Source organism: Pogoniulus pusillus, chromosome 3, assembly GCF_015220805.1.
Source record: "Pogoniulus pusillus isolate bPogPus1 chromosome 3, bPogPus1.pri, whole genome shotgun sequence".
NCBI classification, from domain to species: Eukaryota; Metazoa; Chordata; class Aves; order Piciformes; family Lybiidae; genus Pogoniulus; species Pogoniulus pusillus.
This window is the reverse complement of record NC_087266.1, coordinates 31,399,551-31,407,926: the sequence shown is the minus strand read 5'-3', so window position 1 is coordinate 31,407,926 and position 8,376 is coordinate 31,399,551.

Sequence of the window (8,376 nt, the reverse complement as noted above, 5' to 3'; positions counted from 1 at the left end):
CAGGCACTCCATGACACAAACTTGCCAGTTAAGTAGCTGCTGTGGCAAACTCAAAAGACATGTTGTGCAATAGGAATTATTGGCTTCTGTAGGTTTGCCTTCATTGTACAAAGCACTTAAAAACACAAATACCACCCCCCCCCCCCAACAACAACAACAAAACTCAAAAAAACAGAAAGATATGTACAAGGTTGTGTGTACACACAGATTCTCTGCACTGTAATAGAAAGTAAAAGGTAGTGCAGTTGAATGGGTAGTTCATAAACATGCCCTAGTCAGAGCTGGCTGGCAGTCAGCACAGTATGTTGTCATCTTAAATGGCCTTTTCTAAGTAGCTGTGCCAGAGCAAGTGCTTCTGATTCCCTGCGCTGGGATTTTCTTTTGCCCCTAGGCAGTCAAGCAGACGTGGATTTGTGGGTGCATCAATTATATATGGCCCTTACAGGATGAAAATGTACAGATTTTGGGGTCAGATGAGGCTACTGCAATCATTTGATCTGCCTGTACACCTACAAAGATCAGGAGCACTAACCCAATAATTCCTGACCGAACACACAACTTCTGTGTGAACAGCAGTGTTCTTTGTTAGAAACAAGCTCTGTGTAGATCTGAGGTATGCAAATGATGGAAAAATCTATTGCCTGTCAACATAAATTGTTCCAGTGGTTAATTAGCACTCTTAAAAATGTTCATTTTATTTTCAGCTATTTTATTTTAATGAGGTTTGTGGCTTATGATTTTATTTCCATTTATTTAAATTGATTTAGGCTCTTAGCACTGGATTAATTCTTCTCTTCTCTTCTTTTCCTGTACATGTGACTGATGCAATCTCCACTCTTATGCCTGTACCTAAAGCCTTATTGCTCACATCAGTTGGAAAACGCAAGGTTACCTCCATGGGAGGATCATGTGTATAGACTGGCCCTCTTCCAGCAAATTGCAACACAAAACTTTCCCATGCAAATATCTAGAACAGAGGGGAAATAGTCAGTAAGCGCATTAAAAATCTGAAGATTTGTAAGACTTTCTGTGTGTAATGTGTAGATTTAAATCAGGGCTTACTTATATCCACAGGGAATTTGGTTCTATAAATCAACTGGCACAATTAGTAAGGCACTGAATTGCACTTGTGGCAAAAATACCTGTGTGGCTCTGCTAATTTTCCTATTCTAGGGAAGCACATGGCAGAGATTCCTATGCTGACATGTCATAGTTAAAAAGGGGACAAGATCACTTCTCATTCTTATTTCTGAGTGTGATGTGTCAGCTGCAAAAATGCAGTTAGTTCCTACTATGTTTGCTGTGTATCAATAGGAACGGCCCATCTTTCTTCAAGCTAGTGCTGTAAAGATAACAGTTACTATCTTTTGATGCCCATGTAAACAAGATTCCTGTAGAGAAACATCATTCTTACTTGCATCTGATAATGTATTTTAAGCAAGTGTCATTCCTGCTGAGGTAACTATGGCATGTATGAGATAGGTATGTGCTGCACCTCATTATTAATGCCAGCAGCTTTACCAGTGCACTCCTGTCTGCCCCTCATTATGAATGCTAGCAGTTGTACCAGTGTACTCCTGTCTACTCAATTCAGAGAATTCCAAAACAGTTTAGGAAGAGCCATATTGATTGCAGTGGAGCAATCCTGTAAAGCCTTCATCCAGGCACAGATGTTAATAAACCATAGTCATTTAGCACAGCATGCTGCAGAATGGCAGTCTCAAGCTATGCCAGTCAGCACATTTTATGCAAAGATCACATTACAAACAAGCATGTGTCTCTATCAACAGTTTACAAGTACAGCTTACAAATACTTTTGGACATCAGCAAGTAAAAACTGACAAATTATTTCTTTGCTCTTTACTGTTGGGATAATTGGATGCTTTAGCTTTGGACTGGCTGACTCGGTATCCTTTGGAATTTTCTGTTGCCCACAATAGTTTGTAGTATGTCTAACATCTTCAAACCTCAGGATTTTCTGTTTCCTCTCCCTGAGCGCTGTGTCAACTTAGCAATGAAAGAAATGTAATTTCAGGCTGAAGGTCATCTCTGTCAATGTAGAAAGGTGTTTAGGTTGTCCAGAATATCCTGTGTTATACCAGCCATCATGGTTTCACCATCACCTAATCGTCTTCATTTAATCTATTGCTTTTAGTGATGTAGTGCTAAATGCAGCAGTTTGATACTAGAAAGATGGGAAGATAGTAATAGTAACATAGTTGTGGGTGTAAGGTGCAGCAAAGGAGGTTCCACCTCAACACAAGGGGTTCCACCTCAACACATCTTTACTGCAAGAGCCGCAGAGCACTGGCACAGGCTCCACAGAGAGGTTGTGGAGTCTCCTCTGGAGACTGTCAAGGCCTGTCTGGATGTGTTCCTCTGTGATCTGTGCTAGATAATATTGTCCTGCTCTGGCAGGGGGGTTGGACTCGATGACCTCCTTCGGTCCCTTCCAACCCCTAACATCCTGTGATCCTGTAAACAAGATGAGGTGTACAGGCTACACAATCCATTCACTCCAGATATGCTAGTGCTGTCTTTCCTATAGTACTTTGAAGATACACAGCATTATTACATAGTGTATTCTTAGTATCATATGCACTTATGTTCTTTTAAATCTTATTTCTCTGCAACATCTTGGACTCAAAGCCAAGAAACCTGCCTATTCAGAAACTCTCTGCACACGATCTTTTAATACTGATATTCTTGCCAGATCATGAATTGTTCATAAATCTGAATTGTATATAAAATACTGACTGAAGGTGCTAACTTCATTAATCTTTAAAAAACAGAGTATCTTATGACCTAGCACTAGAAAACATTTTTATTCTTTCCTTCAGTGTTTCAAGGCTATGACCTTGGATGTATGTTCATAAAAGCATAAATAAACAACAGTAAAAATATTCCTGGGTCTGTCCACCAAACTCACTGATTTTCATAGTCTGAGTATTGTGTTGTGTTTCTGGTTTTGTGGGTTTGCTTTTTATTTTTTCTTATCAGCATTACTGTTTTCTTTTCCCATGATAGTAATAACAGTTACACTTTTCAGCAAATATATTTATTTCCTGATCAGACTTTATGCTGAAGCAGCAAAACAGATGCATTTACAATGCTTGTTCTCATATGTGTAGATCAGTTGCAGCTCTCTGATTCCCACAGAGCCTGATTGGTTTTAAGCAGAACACTCAACAAAAGTGAGGTTGGGATTTGTCTGCCTGCCTTCATCCTCCTGTGATGGAACAAAATCTTTGCAACAGCACTGCCATTATCTATCCTGGGAAAAATATTTCCTGATGAAACTTATGGGTGTGTTCTGCTATTCAATAAACTCCAGTGGCTTGCATAAACGAAGAACCTGCACCACTCGAGATTTATTTCATTCCTGTCCAGTTAGAACAAGAATATGACTTGGATCAGCAAGGCCTATTAGTGGAGCTGTGAAGTGAGAACCCTGACTGAGCTAAATGCTAAAGGCTGTATTGCTGGATGGCGTTAGAAAAATCAGCTCTGTTGTGAGCAGAACTGCACCAATTTGCTGTAGCTGAACACGTACGCATGGTGCAGTTTGAATTGCTGCTACCTTGTAATTCTTATCTCTAAGGTACTTTTAAAAGTTCTGTAGCAATCTTGTACAGGTATTGCCAGGGTTGGATTTTGTTTTGTTTTGTGGGTTGGGGCTTTCCTGGTAGTTGTTGGTGGTGTTGTTTTAGTTTGGGTTTTTTTGGGGGGTAGTTTTATTTTTGTAAGCTTGACAATAGCAAGAGATTTGAGTGTTTAAAACAATATACTGAGGTTCCATGAAGGTATTGAGTAGGCACTTATTTTTATGGACTATGCATCTCTTTTGTGATGGTTTTGAAGCCTCTGCTTTCAAACTAATTAAATGGTAATTTTTATAAACCAGGTGACATTTATTCCCCTTCAAGAAAAAAAAAACAACTTAAATGCAAACTAGATTGTCCAATTAAAAAAAAAAAAAACTTTTCTTGTCATTTCTTCATCTAGTAGAACATGAAGAACCTTTGGTAGATAGTTGCTCCACCAAAAGAAACACCAAGGTTTAATTCTTTCTTAAATTATAGAATTAATCTGAGACAATATGTGTGCCAAGACTCTTGAGTGACAGGTTTGTGATCCCTCACTGCTTCAAAAAGTTGTCTATGTGCAGTATCTCCTACTTTTTCCAGTTAGATATCTGTAATGTGGATCTGTATCGCTGTATGATTATTATTTTCCATGTGAGGACTTAAGTTTTCCAGACATGTCTGTGGCAACCATTAGCTGTTAGCAGGTTTTAGTATTCAACTAATCAACCTGTAAGGAAACTGCTTGGAAACATCATAAATAAGTGCTTCTGTTTAAGTGTGCTAGTTTGAAGCAGGCTAGAATGTTTTGGTGAGAGAAAGTAGATAATTGGCTATGAAAGGAAAACACTAGTGATGTCTCCTTCCCTCACAGTCTCACTGAGATGTATGGGAACAAGAAGGAAAACATTAGATAACACTTTTCGCCATCTTCTCACTCTGCTTATGGCTTCAGACTGAGCTACATCTCCCTAACCTCGCTCCTTAACCTCTTGGCTGAACCTCTTTTTCTTCCTAGGATTTGGGATAAGGTTGAGAGGGGCAGGGGGAAGGTGTAGGGGTGGTTGAGAGCCCCTCCTGGGGACTCAGGTTTCTGGGAGGGGAGTTGTGCTTCTGTATTACTTTTACTTTGTATATTTGTGTATATAACTGTATATATTGTAAATAGCTGCTTGTATATTGTGCTGCTGTAAATGAATAGCTTCATTTATATTCCCAGAGTCCAGCTGAGTTAGCTGGGGTTCTTTCTAAAGTGTGGGGGGGTGGGTAACAGCCAAACCACCACATCTTTTATTTGGCTTCCCCAGCGTAGAGCAAATTCATTTGAGTGACTGTTAATTAACTCTGGGAATCAGAATGAAGCTAATAAAGCAGCTATTGTACTTGGTGGGGGGGGCTCTACTCTGGTCTGGGTTATGTTTTTTGGTATTTAATTGGATAAAAGCTCAAATTGTTGCTTACTTTCTTAGTCTAGCTTATACGAAGGCTAAAGCTAAAGTTACAGACGTTTTCTGGTCCTGGGGTGATTTCATTCTTGGGTATGCTGGTTTTAATGTCACTGAAAATCTTACCAGTAACATTACAGGGGTATTGGTCAATAATATTACAAGCAATCAAAATACTGCTTTATCTACAGCCCTTATGAGGGTAATTTACCCCCAAACTGAGATGCCAAATCCTTGTAAAGATTTTTACTCAAATCAAATTGTGGCATGTCTAGTGTGTGTCATCCGGGCTCTTATAATTTTTGATTTTATAATATTTTTAATATTCTGTGTGAAAAATTCAAATGCAGTGCCTGTAAGAACTAGAAAAAATTCTGTCTCAAAATCGCACAGCTCAGTGTCTCAGAAGCAGTGTACCAGTGGAAATCAAAACAAAGCATCTCAACCACCTCTTTCCCAGCCAGGGTCACAACAAGGAGTATCACCTCCTTCACAACAGGGAGCTCCTATTACAGTTACTATACCCCCCCTCTTCAAATTCTGGGAAGATTGCCAGTGTTCCTGGCGGGAATAACAACAAAGATAATAATGCGCCAGGTTTGGCAGGCATCCCAGGAGTACAGGCTGAAAACCAGAATGTTCCTAACAACACTGATAACACCAGCTCAGCCAGTTCGAATCCCCAGCCAGCAGACCAGAATCCTGTTACCTCTAAGGCAGATCTGAACTCACAGACCCCAAGTCAGACCCTCCAGCAGACACATCAAAGTCTGTTGATGTGCAGGCCTTTTTGGCACCTGCTAAGGCAAAAGCCAAGACACAGCTTCTGACAAAGTGTGACTCAAAGGAGGATGTAAGAGAGGGGACCTCTGGTGAGCAAGAGGAGGAAGAGGAGGCATATAGTCTGTGAGACCTCGCAAACATGCTGAGATCGCAATACTCAAATGAGAAGAGCGCTGTGAGGTTGGCTGCCAAGAAAGAGGACGGTTCCAATGAGTTTAAGAGTGCTATGAGGAAGGTTCTCTTTCTAGGCCAGGGACAAGATCAGCAAGAGGAAGAGGAGGAGAATGACATCCAGGACTCCAACGATCCTCTCAGAGAGGTCAGGGAAGTTAGAAAGGAATACTCAAGGGAATCAGGTGAGCCAATCCTAAGCTGGCTAGTGAGATGCCGTAGCATTGGTGCTAAAGTCCTGCAGGTAGGACACAAGTCTGCCAAGCAGCTAGGACCACTCACCAAGGAGAGTGGAGTGGACAAATACCTAGCAAGTCCTCTTGGTAAGGTTAGATTGTGGACATGCCTCCTGTTGGCTGTGGCTATGAGATATCCTTCCCGAGATAATCTGCCATGGGCTGCCAAGAAGTGGAACACCATTGAGCAGGGAATTAAGCTTCTGAAGGAGTTTGCTGTGAAGGAGGTGCTTTATGGAGATCATGGCACACATGAGCCTGATGACATTCCTCTGGGAACAGGTCTCATGAAGAAGCTTATTAAGCTTGCTCCTTCATCCTATGCTAACATCTTGGCCAGCAAGTTTCTATCAAGGAGTGATAATGAAAGTCTTTCACTGTTGGTGAATTCACTGACCAGCTCAGGCAGGTAGAGGACAGCTTGTCGCATTCTGGCCTAGTCTCTGCCATAAATACCATGGCAACAGAGATGAAAGGGATAAAGGATAGCATTGAGAATGGCATTAAGAACAGCATGAAAGAACTGAAGGAGGATCTTAGAAACATTTCCAATCTGGTAAGAGATACCATTCCTGCATCATCTGAATGGGTGCATGTTTGTGCCATCAGGAACAGACACCCACCTCCTGCAAGGCAATTCCAGCCCAGGAGGACACAAATTCCACCTAGACAGCAGCAATCACGTGCGTCACTGTGGATACTTCTGCGTGAAACGTACGGTGAGAACATGAACAAATGGGATGGTAAACCTACTTCAGCTCTTTCAAAGAGAGCCAGGGAACTGCAGAGTGGCAGAAACAGAGGCAACAATGCTGGAAAAGTAGCTGTCACTTCTGCAGGTCCCCAGAGCAACTGCAATTATTCCAACAATTGCAGTTTCTCTCACAACAACACTAATCATTGTGTACACCCTACATGCCATGTTCAGCATTAGGGGTGCCCTGCCTCCAGCCAGGAGGTGGAAAGGGATAGTGGAGAGTTCAAAAGTTCAGAAATACTGGGCTTTAGTTGACACAGGTGTGGGCAGCTAGGGTCTGGCATCCGGAAGATAACGTGATGTACGGAAAGACAGGGGCCCCTCTCCTTACTGCCATAACCCATAATATTTAGTAGTGATGTAAGCAGATGGAAATGATGTTTATCTTCACACTATATAACCCAGCACTGTACACGAATAAACGCCATTTGTTCTCCACCGCATCGGTGTGTGTGAGCTGTGGTCACGAGTGGCCAAGAACTGGTCACCGTCTCATTCCTGAACCAGGTCGCTGCTTGCCCCACAAGGGCAACAAGTGGTGCTGAAACCCAGGAGGACGCCTGTGCTCCAGGAACGGCTGTCGGAGCTGCAGGATCAGCTCCACAGGTGGAGTTTGAGAAGGAGGGATGCCTCTGGGACCCGCAAGGACGATGGACGCTCCTGTGAAGGTCGTATCTCAGTTGCATAAACAGTGGCATATAAATTGTAAGGTTAGGGATTTTACTCTTGCTATTGTGAGACTTTTACAAATTGGGGGTCATTGACCAGCCAGTGGAGATTCTCCACCCAGAGATGTGGGATAAGTGCACACGAGCATTAGCAGAGCAAATTAAATCTGCTGGGTGTGCAAAACATCTAAAGCCTTGGGGCAGAGTCGAGCAGGCTCTGAAAACAGCCATGCAGGAGAAAGAAACTTGGAAGGTGGCTAAGGAATATCTGTTAGTCACTCCAAAAGCGGGAGTTGGGGGGGGGTGGTCAAGCAGACTCCGGACCCCCCCGGGGGGGAGCGGTCCCGCTGAGATGTAAGATCAGGAGGGAAATGTCCCTCCGCAACCCCCCCCCAAAACCTCCGGACCCTCCGATGGAGGAACAGGTACCATCAAAATCCCCCTGGGATGAGCTGATTCAGGAGGCGAGGAATGTGGCGGCGGCGGGGGGGGGGGGGGGGTTCGGAAGAGACCTGGACAAAGCCTCCACCTCTGTATTCGCAAGATGGCACGGAGCAGCAAGGTGAAGGGTGTGGCGAAGGTGCGCGTGGCAGGGACAAAGGGAAGGCAGACGAGTCAGAATCAGACGATCAGAGTGGAGAGGCAGCGAGAAAAAACAGCGAAAGAAGCCAAAAAACCAATCAAAGCACGTACGAATCGGCCCCTGCACCCCGCGGCAAGTGGAGAGAGCCG